The sequence below is a fragment of the Ursus americanus genome, chromosome 26 (assembly GCF_024610735.1).
Source record: "Ursus americanus isolate L20-20 chromosome 26, mUrsAme1.1.p, whole genome shotgun sequence".
Taxonomy (NCBI): Eukaryota; Metazoa; Chordata; class Mammalia; order Carnivora; family Ursidae; genus Ursus; species Ursus americanus.
In genome coordinates, this window is record NC_142152.1 from 33452103 (window position 1) to 33466832 (window position 14730).

Genomic DNA, 14730 nt, shown 5'->3' on the forward strand with positions numbered 1-14730 from the left:
GCCAGCTAGGCCCTGTGAAGCAGGGAGATTTACAGGGAGGTCACAGGAAACCCTCCCCCGCCCCAGGCTTTGTCCTAGATAAATGGTTCAATCCGAGGTAGCGGTAGCGGTAGCGGCTGCTGGCTGGGGAAACGCAGAGGTAAGGTAATTCCTGGAGACGGAGGCAGACAGGAATGTGCCCTGGGCCCGGAGCTGGAGTCAGGACGCCAGAGCCTTCAGCAGAAATTCCTAGTCCCTGTTCAGTGGAATTGGAATTTCTGGCTCTGATTCACCCTGGTGGACTCACTACCTGGGACTTCTCTGGTCGTTGTCTAAAATGACCTTTTTATTTATTTTGATGTAAAGTTCGATAATTCATTAGTTGCTTTTTTTTACTAGGCCATGACGACATTCTTTTGGAGAGTAGTCTTTTGGAATCAGAGTCTAGGTTGGAACCTGACTGTGGCTTCCTAGCTGTGTAACGTCGTGCAGGTTGCTTGACCTCTCTGAGCCTTAGCTCCTTCATGGAGTTTACATGACAGAACCCAGCAGTAGTCAAATCCCTGCTCTGTGGCTGGATGTCCACATGACTGTGGGCCAGACACTTAGCCCTCCGGAACGTCGGTGTTCTCATCTTTGACAGGGCATCACAACAGTGAAATCCTCCAGAGCATGGTGGTCAGGATCAAAAGAGACAAAGCCCTAACTAAGATAAAACATGAACATGGCAAATAGTAAGAACTCAATAAATGGTTACTATAGTTACTGCTGTGGTTGGAAATGGTAGCTATTATAACATAACTTTGCAATAAAATGCAATAAACATGGGAGCAAGTTGAATTTCAGGGCCCCCGTGAAATGCTGCAGAACTCTCCTCTGGCTCCCGTTGACTGACTCGGTCAGGCATGGATGGAGCGCCTACTATGTGCTGGTCACTTTGTTACAAGCAGGGGACATGGCAGCCAGCCAAACAGGCATGCTCCCTGCTCTCATGCAGCTTACTGTCTAGTGGGAGAATCAATCAAATAATTTTATGAATTTAGAGGTCCCTAAAGTGATTTGAAGGAGAAATCTGGCGGTTATGAGAATTTATAATAGAAGATGGCAGCTTGGTCTGGGGGGCCAGGGACACTTCTGGAGGAAGTAAAGGTTGATTTGAGATCTGCAGATGAGGGAAGTGATGAAGTCTGCCCTATGTCCCGCCCCGGACCTGCGGGGGCCCTGACGCCTGGAGGACTTCACACGTCGGCTGCCCTATACTCTGGGGGCCTCCTCCGCCAGGTGTAAAGTGCAGATCGTAATACTCAGGGATCTCCCTCCCTGCTTTCCCTTCGAGAGGTGGAGCAGATCAGAGATCAGAGTAACAAGTGCACTTTGCAGAAAGGGGAAGTTGTATGGGGCCCGAGAAGGCAGAATCTTGGTTGGAGGCCCAGCCTGAACGGGAGAGAGCTGGCAACCAGAATCCAAGCCCTTCTCGGCTACCTCTGCAGACTCAGCAGACAGGGACTTGCAGGCTTCCTCCCTAACCCGTATTTCCCGGGCTGATGTAAAACGAGCGAAATGAGGCCAAGGGGTGCTGGCTGCGGGCCAATGGTGTGTGGTTTCTCCTCCTCGAGGTCTCCGTGGAGCCAGAACAAGACATGGACTTTGATCTCTCTTCAGCAGCTGGCAGGAACCTCAGTTCTAACCGGAGGCCCGATCCACTTTTGAGGACTGATCCCTCAGCCCACCACTGTCATGGGTCAGCCACTTCTGGAAGCTTCCCATCTAATTCAGGCTGGGAAAAGCATCTCGATTCCTATTTCTGTCACCCACTCAATCCCTTCCATCGCCTTCCCTTTTCTTAACTTTGGAATAGTTTCAATTACCTGGCATACAATAGTCACCTGGGTTTAGGGTTTTTTGTTTTGTTTTGTTTTTGCTTTTGAGGGGAACTCATTTTAGCTGAGCAATTACCAGCAATGGCTTGATTATACTCCTAAATTCTTTTGACACAAGCAACTGCTTCTTTTCCAAAGCATGCTCTGACACTATCGGAACATTGTACTGGTTCCCTGCCCTAGCAGTCTGGCCGGATCTCACCCACTGAAAAAACCAACTGTAAATATTTGACATTCCTCGTACCTCTGGTAGTCCCCGCAGTCTAACCTTCTGGGGCTCTCCATTACAGCCTTAAGCCTCAAGGAAACATGGAAAGAAAAGGCCGGGGTGTGTTCCAGGCTCTGAAACTCTGCCGCTTTATAAATAGTCACTGCTTGAGGGATGCATGTTAGTTAGGGTGTCACCGTAGTTTAGGTTTCTAATACAGCCTTTTGTGTGTGTTTTGTCAAATATAGACACATAGAACTTACCGTTTTCCCCATATTTAAGTGTACAATCCTATGGCATCAAGTACATTCACAGTGTCATGCAGCCTTCAGCACTATCCATTTCCAGAACTTAGCCATCATCCCAAACAGAAGCTCTGTACCCATTAAACAGTAGCTCCCCATTCTCTGCTCCTCCAGCCCCTGGTAACCACTCATCTATTCTCTGACTCTTATGAATTTGGCTCTTCTAAGTACCTCACGTAAGTAGAATCAGATAATATTTGTCCTTTGGTGTCTGAGTTCTTTCACTTAGCGTAACATCTTCAAGGTTCATCCGTGTTGTGGGGTGTACAGACTTTCATCCTTTTTATAGATCCATTGTGTGTATTTATGCCCCATGTGTTTATCTATTCATCTGTCGGTGGAACACTTGGGTTATTTCCATCTTTGGGCTAATGTCTAATAACGTTTAACATAATACGTGGGATCTGGCTCCTCTGTGACTTGGGACCAATGTAACAACGACCATTTACTTCTGTTCATCCTCTAGAAACAGGACGTCAATCAGAGCAACTTCCCACCAGGGCTCTGCAGGCAAGGCTGGGGCTAGGGACGGTGAAGGATGAGTATGTGTGGTCACTGGGGACCTTTGCAGAGCTACACAGAGGGTCTGGCCGGTCAGAGATAGCACCCTGATTGGGTGGGATTGCACAACACGGGGGTTCTGCTTCTCTCAGTCAAGAGAACTTTCATTCGTTCGTTCAATTAATTAAACCCGTTCGTTCTATTTGTTCTCTCGCTCATTCATTCCAATATTGTTTAACACAGTCATGAGCTCAGACTGCCCTGAGCTTCCAACCATTAGAGGCAGAGAGACAAGCAAATCGACACCGACAGAGCCTAAGGGTTAGGGCTTTGGGAGCAGCAGCGTGGCGCCCTGTGGGAACCCAGAGGTGGCACCTCTCCTGTACCTGGGTGCCAGGAAAGGCTGTCTGGAGGAAGTTCGCACCTGTGCCAAGTCATTAGGGAAGGGAAGAAGTTAGCCAGTGGAGCAGAGGATGGAAAGGCTGAACCAGGCCCGGAAGAGGCCCGGGAGTGCCCAGGGATGAAAGGGAAGACAAGAGTTGATTTATGTACGTGTGTGACTTGCGTTTTGAGGTGAGGGTGCAGAGATTCATGAGAGGCAGGAGGTGAAGCCACAGGTGTGAGCAGGGACCATTCAGTAAGGGAACTCGGGTGGTGTTTAGGCTTCATCGTGGCACAAAAGAGAAGTCGAGTGGCTTTGAAGCAGGAGAAGAAAGTAGATCCTGTTCTACCCTTGACGGAGCCACCATCTACTGAGCCCTTTCCGAGGGCTGGGTGCTCCTCCAGTGCTTCGTGCTTACCCCAGTTAACCCTCACGACAGCTGACCAAGGTGAGCGATGAGGTCCAGAGAGGAACTTACCATGGCCTCCAAATGGGGGTGGCAGGGTGCGGATACAACCCTCATCTCTGCTATTCAGTGTGGTCTGTGGGGCAGAAGCAATTGCCTCTCCCAGGAGCTTGTTGGAAATGCAGAACCTCGGCCCTAGACCTTCCGCATCAGAATCTGCCTTTTAACAGGATTCCCAAGTGGTTCCTGAGCTCACTGAGGTCTGAGAAGCACTAAGGTGATTCCCAGGACTCAGTGCGTATTAGCATCTCCTGGACGGTGCCCCGGCTCTACTCCTGGATGAATTACATCAGCATTTCTGGGGCTGCCACTCAGGCATCAGGATTTTTCAAAGTTTCCCCAAGCCTTTTGCATTACGCGTGCCCATTTCCACGGAGGGCAGGCTAACTCCTGCAGGAACGACCGGGCACCCAGCCACTGGAGGCTCTGCAGCTTTAAGAACGGGAGCTGGCTGCCTGCCCAGAAGGCCACAGGAGGCCACCCCGCCATTGCACGCGGGCCACGTGAGCACGGGCTGCAGGCTGCCACAGTCAGCGCTGGGGCTGGCCTGGGCTTGCAGACCTGAGCCCTGCGAACAGCCCCAGTGGCGGTGGCGCGGGCAAGCCGAAGAAAGGGGACCTTTATGCCTTTTTGGGGGAAGCACACATTCTGCGAGGCCGTGGAAACAAAGAGAGGAACTGTTTGTAGCCCTAGTCCAGACGTCCCAAACCAACAGTAAGTCAGGAGGGCACAGGACCCGGTGCAGCCCCTTCCGCGCCCCAGGACATCACACACACACCCACCGGCAGCGGAGCAGCTGTGGGCCGCGCACGGGCTGTTCCCTGAAATTGTTTCTCCACGGGGGGCCTCTGAAAGTCAGGGCTCAGCTCCCCAAGAGGTGCCACCCAACAACACCTCAGGTGTGGGTGGCGAGTCTCCACTCTGTCCCTGCGCCTGCCCGGGCCTTGAGGTCCATGCCACGGCCCCGAGAATGCCAAGGTCGTGTGAAAGCAGAGAAAGTAAAACTGAAACCTGTCGGTGTAACTGTCGGGCTGGGGGCCGCAAGCCTGCCTGTCACGAGGCAGTGAAGCTAATGGCCACAACGGGGGTGGCCGAGGGGGCCGTGGCTGGCATGAGGCAGTCGGCCTGCAGAGTTTCCTGGGCACCTGTGGGACATCAGCAGGGACCTTTGAGGAGAGAAAGGTGGAGGGGAGGCAGCAGCCAGACCATCACCTCCACCTTGGCTGGAGGCAGAGCTCTGTGAATGCTCTGCCAGGCTCTCCCCGGGCCATGAGTCATCTCCGTCTCCACTGGGGGGCCACGACCAACTTGGCACAGGGGGTTGCAGCGGCGTGCTTCTGACGCGTGCGCCACCGAACACTAAAGGCAAAGCCTTGTGACTTTGGGGTGTCCCTTCTCTCATGTTATCTGTGCCTCCCTGCCCCCCTCCTCCATTACGGACAATTGAGAGCTAACTATAATCCGCCTTACTTCCTGAGACTGTGCAAAAATTATCCCGCGTTGGGGGCGGGTAGCAGGCTGAGATCATGTTGGCAGAAAGGAGAAGGTTGGCATTGATTGGCACGCAGAGGAGGGGAGCTACTTTGTGCCTTCAAGAGCACTGGGTACATGCTAAAAGGAAGGGAAGGGGAGGTCTGAGAGTAGGGAGCAAAGAGAAAGCTGGCTTTACCAGCAGGTGGAGTGAGGATGAGAAGGAAGGAAGAGGAAGGTGGCCTGGGGTGAAGGGCAGGGCAGGGTGGGGTTAGCGGAGAGAACGCAGAACCGGGGCTTGTCCATCATGACGATGAGGCATCAGAAAGAGCCAGATGTGACATCCGGCTGCAGGGTTAGATCCCAGAGATCAACTGCTGGCCCCTGAAATGTTTTATTTATTTATTAATTTGAGCATGCTTGGAAAATGGGGAGATTTCATGTATGACTCTGAAAGCCCTGGACACCAGGCTTACACAGAGGTCCCTACTCACATGCAAGCATTTTGCCTGCCCCACCGCACCCCCCAACCTCTGTACCTGCCCGGTTCTCACAGGCATTGCAAACTGCTACTACTCCTGGTCTTGATAATAATGATTCTCTTCTACGGAGCCTTCTATTGGGTGTGTGTGTGTGAGCCTGTGTGCACACACACACACACACACACACACACACCATGCACACAGGTGTGCTCTCTTTCAATGAATTTCAATTAATCTCTCCCCTTTTCGGTGGAGGGTGACAGATGCACAAATCCAGACATACCCCTCTCCTTAACAGATTCCACAGCCTTTCCAGGCGATCTGCCAATTGCTAGATGACATTTGCATTAAAAAAACGGAGTGCATTTTCTTATTTTGGTTTTAAGTATTTCCCAGCCTGCTTTAAGGCGATATTTCACGTATGCCACACTGGATAGCTTTGAAAGCATTTCTTAAATATACGTGAATTCATTTTCTCCTTCCAGCAGTTCCGAGAGATCACTAGTTTGGGTCCCCTTCCTGTGCTCTCTTGGAGAAAACCAACAGCAGAGAAACCAAATGACTTGCCTTGGTCCTGCAGTCATTTTGAAGAAAAGTTAGTCAGAGTAAGCTGTGTCCTTTACCCTGCATGGAACTGTAAAACGTTCTGCTCTGAAAAGCATAGTGACTAAGGGTAGGATCTCCATCTAGAGTACTGGTTGGACTACTGGTTAGGTCCCTCAGTAGCCGTGCATCTTCAGACAAAGTACCAAACCTCCCAGTGCTTGCTTCCATAAAATGGGGATAACAGCCCTTATCAAGGGAGCGTTGTGTGGATTAAATGAGATAACATATGCAGAGTGTCTAGAACAGTGACTGGTACACTGTAAGTTTTTAATCAATATCACTGTCAGTACTCAAACTATTAGTATCTGCACCTGTGGGAAACACTCTGTATGCCTTAGGGCACAGGCTAAGTTGTAACAAAAACCCCAAAATACATTGGCTCCAGAAGGATGGAAGGGTATTTCTCTTACACCTGCTGGCCAGGATGTAAACAGCTCTGCTCCACAGGGTCCTTCAGGAACCCAGCCTCCCTGAACCGTGTTCCTTCCCACTCCCTAGGGGTGTAGGGTGTCCCCCTCTTCTGCCTGGTTGTAGCTGCTCAACCACCTCCACCTTCTGCTCCTGCCTGCAGGCAAACAGCCCCCTTCTGGATGACGCACCTCGGAAGTTGTTCAGGCCCTTCCACTCAGATCGCTCATTGACCGGAACCGGCACACTTGGCTGCAGGTGAGTCTGGGAAATGTAGTCTGTAGCTGGGCCCACTAAGTATGCCCAGGTAACACATAGGAGGAGTCCTCTTACTAAAAGGAAGAAAGGGAGGGCGGAAACTGGGGACCGGTCCTGGTCATGGGGCCATACCTGTCCCAGATGGGCGCTTTGGACTAGGGGGCACCAGTGCCCCCTCAGGCTGCCAGTTTCTCGGCCGGCCTGAGCTCTACTTCCTGATGGATGCCTGATATACTCCTGGATTTGTTCTTTAGCAAAATCTAGGGACAGCTCTTGGCTCCATGTTTCAGATAAATGCCTCTGGCAGCAGCGCAGTTATCTCCTGCCGGCTTGCCAGACCGACTGTCCGTGGGGTTGGACAGCCTGTCCCCTTACCGCCCAAACCTCCTAGCAAGGGTGACATTGGCTCTGTTTATTTGTTGGTTCTCTTCTGGTCTTTTGACAACTTCCCCAACCTGCAATGTAAATTCCATACTCCAGAGTCTCCAGAGAGTCACTATTCCTTGTGATCTTGAGTCCTGGTGGCTGATGAAGGAAAGATCCCTGTTCCTTCCATTCTCCTGGAATCCATCCTTGCATGTGTTGAAGAGGCAACCTTCCCCCCACCTCATCAAAGATTACCTATGAGCCCACAGGGTTGTAATAAAGAAATCAAGCCACATGTTTGGTGGGTGGTTGGGCAGCCGTGTGGTCCCACAGCTCTGTGGCCTTTGAGTTCAACCTCCATGGTGTCTACATTTCTGAAAGCACTAAGTTAAATAACAACCTGGCTCAATGAAAGGGAATGTAGATCGATATTCCATTCTTATCGTTGCAAGGAACTGAGATTGGATGGGCCAAAAAAGGGAATACCAATGGTCTAGGGGGAGCTTAATCCAGGGACAGAGAAGGTACTTTGATGTATATTGCCTAACAGATGAAGAGGGAAATTGGTGTTTGTTGAGGGCCTACCATGTGCCAAGTACCCACTCAAGGCAGAAGTCAGAGCGAGCCCTGAGCAACAGAACAGGCACCTGGTGGACTTTACAGCCTAGCAGGGTACGCCGCATTAACCATCTCATTTAATCCTTGCACGTTCTGCAAAGCATGGATTTTTCATATTTTGTGGACCAAAAATGTGAGCTCAGAGAAGGAAATGGTAGGGATGGTTTTAACCCCATATCTGCCTGATTCTAAAACTCCTGCTCTTTCCATTTTTGGTTTATCTGCCTCCGGACACTGTCTTTGTTGAAAAGGGACACTAGGCTATACACAGAAGTGACCTGGCCCCTTGTGCTAAACACCTGAACCAGTGACTGCTATTAACTCAGGGCGTGGCTTCACTTGACTGTGGGGGCTGGGCTCTCACTCTAACCCACATCTCTCTCTCATCCCTCTTGCCCGCTTATCCTTCTGTGTGCACCCACGCAGCTGAACCGCCCTGCTCCTTCCTGGGGCTCTGACTGCTGTAGGAGGACTTGTCCATCACATCATCTGGACCATTAGAGTCCTGGGTTCCCAAGGCTGCTGGGAAACCCTTCCAAGTGTCCCTAGACCTTCCCCTGTCCTGTTTTGTAATTGGTTCCCCTCCTGACTGTTCCTCTTCCATCAACCTCTGTTTGAACCTCCATTTCATTGTCTGTCATTATGATGACGAGGATCTGTCCTGTCCACTGATAAAACTGAACAAAATTGAGGGCCCAGTAAATTCTCTAGGTCCTCCCTGGTAGTCCCCCAGTGTGTCTCCTACTCTGCTTCTCCACTGCTCCCATGCGAGGGAAGGGGTGTGCTCCTGCCCATGGCTGATCGTGTACAGGCACCCCCCCACACCCCCCCAGGAAGCCCCCTCCAGTCACTGTGCTCTCTTGCTCGCGTTGTCAGCCTCTTGTCTACCGACATTCTCAGCAGTGTCCCCAGTCTGAACAGTACTCTGTCCTTAATCCCATATTTCTGTCTAACTTCTCCCTTCAGTTTCCCTCTCTCTCCCCCTTCACAGCCAAGATTCTTGAAAGAATCGTCTACACTGGCTGTCGACACCGCCCGCCTGCACATTCAGTCCTCCATCACCCATTGTGATCTGGTGTACGTTCCCATGATCAGATGCCCAGACTGATGTCATGAGAGACAGCCATTCTCCAGGTCCAGGTAGTGTTTTTCTTCCCTGAGGTGACTCCATCTTTCTAGAACGTTGGTACTATTGCCCCCCCCCCCCATTTTGAGCCTCTCTCTCCAGGTGCCTCTGCTCTCTAGGTTTCCACCTTACTTTGCTGGACATTGTTTTCCATCTCCTCATGGTTTCCCTATGGAGACCTCCTGTTCCACCCATTTCCTGAATGTCCCCTGGGCCTCTGTGTCTCACCCACTGCTCTTCTCACCCTCTCCCTTGCTGTCCTTGGTGTGCTCCCCACTCTCCCTCCTGACATCTGGTCCAGAATGTCCAGTTTCTCATGGACAGCTGCTATGGCAGGCCCCAGGTTCCTCCCACTTAGCATTCTAAAGCCAGACTCCTCATCAGGCTCTTCCAAGACTTATCCATCTTCTTACGTCCTTATTTTAGGAATGGTACCATGACCCCATCTTCCTATGCCAGAGCAAAGAAATCTAGTCATTATCTTGGATCCCACTTCTCAGCGCACCTTTGCTTTCCATCAGCTATCACATTCCAGTGAATCCTCCAACTCCTGTACCCCCCCCCTTTTCCCCTCATTCCCTTACCATTGGGGAAAGCCTCTATTGCTTCTCACCCACCTATGGCAAAGGACCCTCGAGGGACTGTCTCTACTTCTGTCCTTCACTGCAGTCCTGCCGTGGTCATCCCGCTAATGCCATTGGCTCAGGGCATCCTCCTGCTCTTCAGTGCTCCCAAAGATCTCCAATAAAGTTCACGCGCCTTCAGTTAATCACATGACCCTTCCTGACTGATTCCTTGCCTACCAGTCCAGCCCCTCTCCATCTTGACTCCAAGTGTGCCCACCACTCAGGGGGCTGCAGGTTCATGCCTTGGGACATGTCTTCACCAGCAGGGCCTTCTTCTACCTTCCTCCTGGGGCTAATTTCCAGTTGTCTGTCAAAACTCAGCTCAGGCAGCATCTCGCAGGCCACGACTGCCTGGCGCTGCTCTCACAATTTCACTCATCAACTTCCCCATCAACAGCTCCGGGGCTGAAGCACGGAAGCATGTTGTCTGGCACATAGAAGATGCTCTACAAATGGTAAAGGAATAGACTATTTTTTCAGAAACTTCTAACTCTCGCTCAGGAATCCTGAGGCATCGGGTTAAGGTCCATTGTAAAAACTCTCCAGGGTGTATCCGGTTTTTTTAATGGAAGCATGGTTTGGCCTTGACAATCAGACATTTAGAAGCTGCACAGCCAGTCAGCTGAGGGCAGAGCAGTTAGTCCTTGCAAATTCACTCCCAAGGAGCTAAGCATAAGGAGGAAGCACGACTGTCCCCCCTTCCCACTGAGTCTTTCCTCTGAGCTGTCAGAATACATGGTATTTTTGCATTTGCCCTGGGGTTCTTTATTCTCTGGGGTTTCTGAATTCATTCAGTTATGGCTTTCGGCCTGGGCGGTTGACAGTTCAGTGGGATTTAAGGCTTCAGGTAGCAAACGGGGTCTCTGTGGGGGTAGCTGCTTGTAAATTCGTGGTGGATTGGACTTTCTGTGAACAGTGACTTTCCTCAGCCAGGAGCATGGAAGGCTTGGAGAAAGCCTTGGTGGAAGGTGATGCTGTCCGGGCTGGGGGAAGGAAGCCTTGTGCTCCAGAGCCGTTGTTGGCCTCTCGCTCGGGTTCTGTGGTTCAATAGAAGCAAATCTTCATGTTTTACAGAAGTTTTCGTTGTTCATTATGATGGGATTTCACCTCTGTACTTGAACTTTACTTGCTGCCAAATCTGTTCTCTGGACTGGCCGGGGTTCTGTCTGTGGTAATCACCTCAGCATTTCAGATAAGACACTGGCTGGCTGTCCAGCTGTGTGGACCGGGACTGGTCCAATGGCCCAGACCAGGAGAGCCAGAGATGCCAGGAGCCTCATTCAGGCCACCAGAGGAGACCTCTACTTCTCCTGGGCTCCCCACGGCTGAGGAGATCGGCCGGGATCAGATACCTCTCAGAATATGCCGATCAGGACCCAGGGTTTGCAAGTGACAGTCCCAACTTACGACTTACGCAAGAAAGATGAATTTACTGGCCGGAAATCCCAGCGGGAGATCTGTGTTTAGCTATGCTTGTTTGTAGGGCCAGGGATAGCATCATTAAACCATGCCTCTCTCTTCATACCCCTTGGCTCTGCGTCCTTCTCAGCGAGCTCCCTTCTCAGGCCGGCCCTCTCTATGGAGGGACAGAAATTGTCCTTGCATCTAGCGATTTCCGGGCAAGAAACTTCTTTCTCAACAGCTATCCAAATTCAAAAGGTAACTCTGACTGCCTGTTCTGGGTGGTGTGACTATCTGAGTCTGTTTGGGCTGCTAAGACAAAAAGTCCACAAACGGGGGGCTTAAACAACACACAGTTACTTCTCACAGTTCTGCAGGCTGGGAAGTGCAAGATCAAGGTGTGGGCAGATTTGGTGTCTGCGTAGAGCCCGCTTCCTGGCTGACTAAGACCTCACGAGGCCGGAAGGGAAAGGGAGCTCTGTGGGGTCTCTTCTGTAAAAGCACTAATCCCATTCATGAGGTTTCCACCCCCATCACGTAATCCCCTCCCAGAGGCCCATCTCCTGATGCCATCACACTGGGAGTGAGGATTCCAATATATGAATTCTGGGGACAGATAAATAGTCCATTGCAGTGACCATCCCCAAACCAATCAATGTGATCTCGAGGGACAGGGTGTGTTGATGGGTCACCTGGGTCTGAGAGGGTGATTGACAGTCAGAATGTCTGGGTACGTATTAGTTTCCCAAGGCTGCCACGATAAATTACCATGATTTGGTGGCTAAAAACAACAGAAATGTATTCTTTCACAGTTCTGGAGGGCAGACGTTTGAAAGCCAGGTGTTGGCAGAGCCACATTCCCTGCAAAGACTCGAGGGAATAATCCTTCCTTGCCTCAATCGAGCTTCTTTGGCCCCAGGCAGTCCTTGGTGTTGCTTGGCTTACAGCTGTTTCATCTGGTCTCTGCCTCCACCATCCTGAGGCCACTCCTTCTGTGTTTCCCTTGTTCTGTGTCTCGTCCTCCTGTAAAGACACTCGTCGTTGAATTCAGGGTCTGCTTGATCAATCCGTAACGATCTCGTCTTCGGATCCTTCACTTAATTACATCTGCAAAGACCCTTTTCCTGAATAAGTCACAGGTGCTGGGAGTTAGGACTTAGACGTATATTTTTGGGGGGAGGAGGGCATAATGAAACTAATTACAGGGCAGACAGAAAGTAGTAGACAGACACTACACTGTCCCCCTTGACCGCCTCGCATATAAACAATTCCAGAAATGCACCACCCCAGCACGGTACAGGCTGCCCACATGCAAGGAAAGCAGGCGGCTGCACATTCTTCTTGGTCGGGCCTGGATGTTACTCTTAAGAATCTGTCAGCTGACAGCTAACTGATCAAGTTCAACACCCCAGCATTTAATGGTGGAGGAAAAAAAATAAGACACTTGGAAGAAAAACCACTTGGCATTGAATAAAGGGAATAAGGGAAACAGCGTGTGGCGGTCACTCAGCCAACATGCTGTAGAAGACGATTGGCAAGAGGCCACTTCATATCTTCTGGAGGATAGCGGTTCCTCCGTCATCCAGGGGTGCCTGGGCTCTGCTCTCTGGAAGACTCTCCCTTGCTCATTACCGTCCGCGAGCAGCATCAGAGAGAATGTGCCTTCTGGACACTGTATACTCGCACAGGCCCCTTTATGAGGATCTAAGTACAGAGGTCTGGGCCTGGCCCCAGCAGTTGAGCAATCTCGTGCTGTGGTTTGCTAGACTGGGGTGTCTCTGGCAGTATGACTCTCTAAACTTTGAGACAGTTGCTGGGCAGTTAGTTTTCTGATAACTCCGTGAGCTGGCAACCAGAGCTGGAGCCCAGTCAAGTCATGCTCTGGAATCTGGACCCTGTCCTCACCGCGTCTGTCTGCACACATCAGCTCTGTGCTCTGCCCTCCCCTGGCTTTCGTTTAGACTTACAGCCATTTGGCCTCTGTGCTGAACGCACTGGGTGGTGGGAGAGAGGCAGGGATAATTGGGCCACTTGCCCTCAGGCTCTTTCCCATCGGATGGGAGTCTACAGTGGGGGGAATAGCCACTTTGGCCAGTCTGGGAGGGCCCAGCAAGAGCTGCTGGAGGGGAAGAAGCCCTCTTAGGCTTTCTCTCTTATCTCCCACTGTGTCTTCCTTCTTCCAGACTGCGCTGCCAACAAACTTAGCCCCAGGCAGGGATTTGACTTTTGCAGTCCTGAAAGATGATGTCTGGCTCTCAGCTCGGTTGAATTACTGGCCACAGGCAGAAGGAGGATCTCATGGCTCTGTTTTCCCAATTCCCTGCTTTCAGAAAGGCCGCTGAGATTCGAGTGTGTCTTTTTGTTACGGTACCTTACTAAAAACTGAAGAAGGGCACCTGGGTGGCTCAGTCGGTGAAGCATCTGCCTTCGGCTCTGGTCATGATTCCAGGGTCCTGGGATCAGTCCCACATTATGCTCCCTGCTCAGAGGGGAGTCCGCTTCTCTGCCCTCCCCCTGGCTTGTGCGCTTTTTGTCTCTCAAATAGATAAAATCTTTAGAAAGAAAAAAGATGAAGAAGTAGCCATTGCATACCCATAACCTGGCTTTTTTTTTTTTTTTAACAAGTTCTTTGAATTTCCATGTAGTTTGAATCCCCAGACTCAACAAGAGAGAATTTATCAGCTTTGCTCCACTTAACAGATATTGCTCACTTCCTGGTCAGGGAGTGGGAGCTCCACACTGTCCCACTCCGCACCCCAACACAGCCAATGCCACATATTAGGGCTTGTCACTTGCAAAGCCCTGCTCCTGGTAGAAAATTCTATGCTACACAGCACATTTTTTATTGCAACTGGATCTGCAACTATCTACATAATGGGAATCAGGAATAGCTGGATCAAGACCCTCAAAGGACAGGACGAGGGCTTTGTCTGTCTCTTACCCTTCTCTCTGCCCCTCTGTGACTCCCTAGTCCTCGTTTCTGCTTTTCTCTCTGCTGCCTTCATTTCCAGGCTGATTTCTTGGAGCTCTAGGCCTCCCATGCATTTGCATAGAGCAAGATTACCCCTTTCTTGATAGTTTCAGCAGAAGGACACGGACAGCTCTGACTGGGCTGGCTTGGGACCTCTGTTCATCCCTGTATTAACCACTGAGGCCAGACAAGAGGAGGTACCCTGATTAACTGTCCCGAGTCCCATGCCCACCAGACAGACCCTCTGGGTTGCGGGGAATGGCAGTTTCTGAAAGGAAAAAATGCTTGAGAGGCGAAAATAAATGTTCACAAGTTAGGCCTCTGAGCCTAACTGAGGTTCTTGGTCTGCATTTTCCTGTTGGTCCTGAGTACGACAGCCTGCCCAGCCTTTGCCTGCACCTTCAGGGGATTTGACCTTTCTCCTGCATCCTTAACCATCATGGAGAGGCTTTTTATCCTTTATGTTTTTTAAAATTGTGGAATGTATCATGCATACTTATAAGCCATATGTTCAGCTTAAAGAATAGTAAAAAAACACCTGCATCCCCACCTCCCAAGGAAAGAAATAGAACAGTGTGAGTTTCTTAGAAGCCTCTGAATGCCCCTCCCCAGTCAACACTCCTCGCTCTATCAGAGAGCACCTATACAGAATGCATCAGCCATGCTTTTCTTTATAG

At 50.8% G+C, this 14730-nt stretch overlaps 1 protein-coding gene across 12 annotated transcripts in view; it reads left to right on the plus strand.

Moving 5' to 3' along the window:
- Positions 1-4229: 4229 nt before the first annotated feature.
- Positions 4230-14730, plus strand: part of DGLUCY (D-glutamate cyclase) — a 73768-nt gene continuing 63267 nt past the window's right edge. For all 12 annotated transcript variants that reach the window (XR_015721859.1, XR_015721860.1, XR_015721861.1 and 9 more), the window contains exons 1-2: positions 4230-4435; positions 6851-6945. The gene's annotated coding sequence lies outside the window, so the exon portion shown is untranslated. The remainder of the gene's footprint in view (positions 4436-6850; positions 6946-14730) is intronic.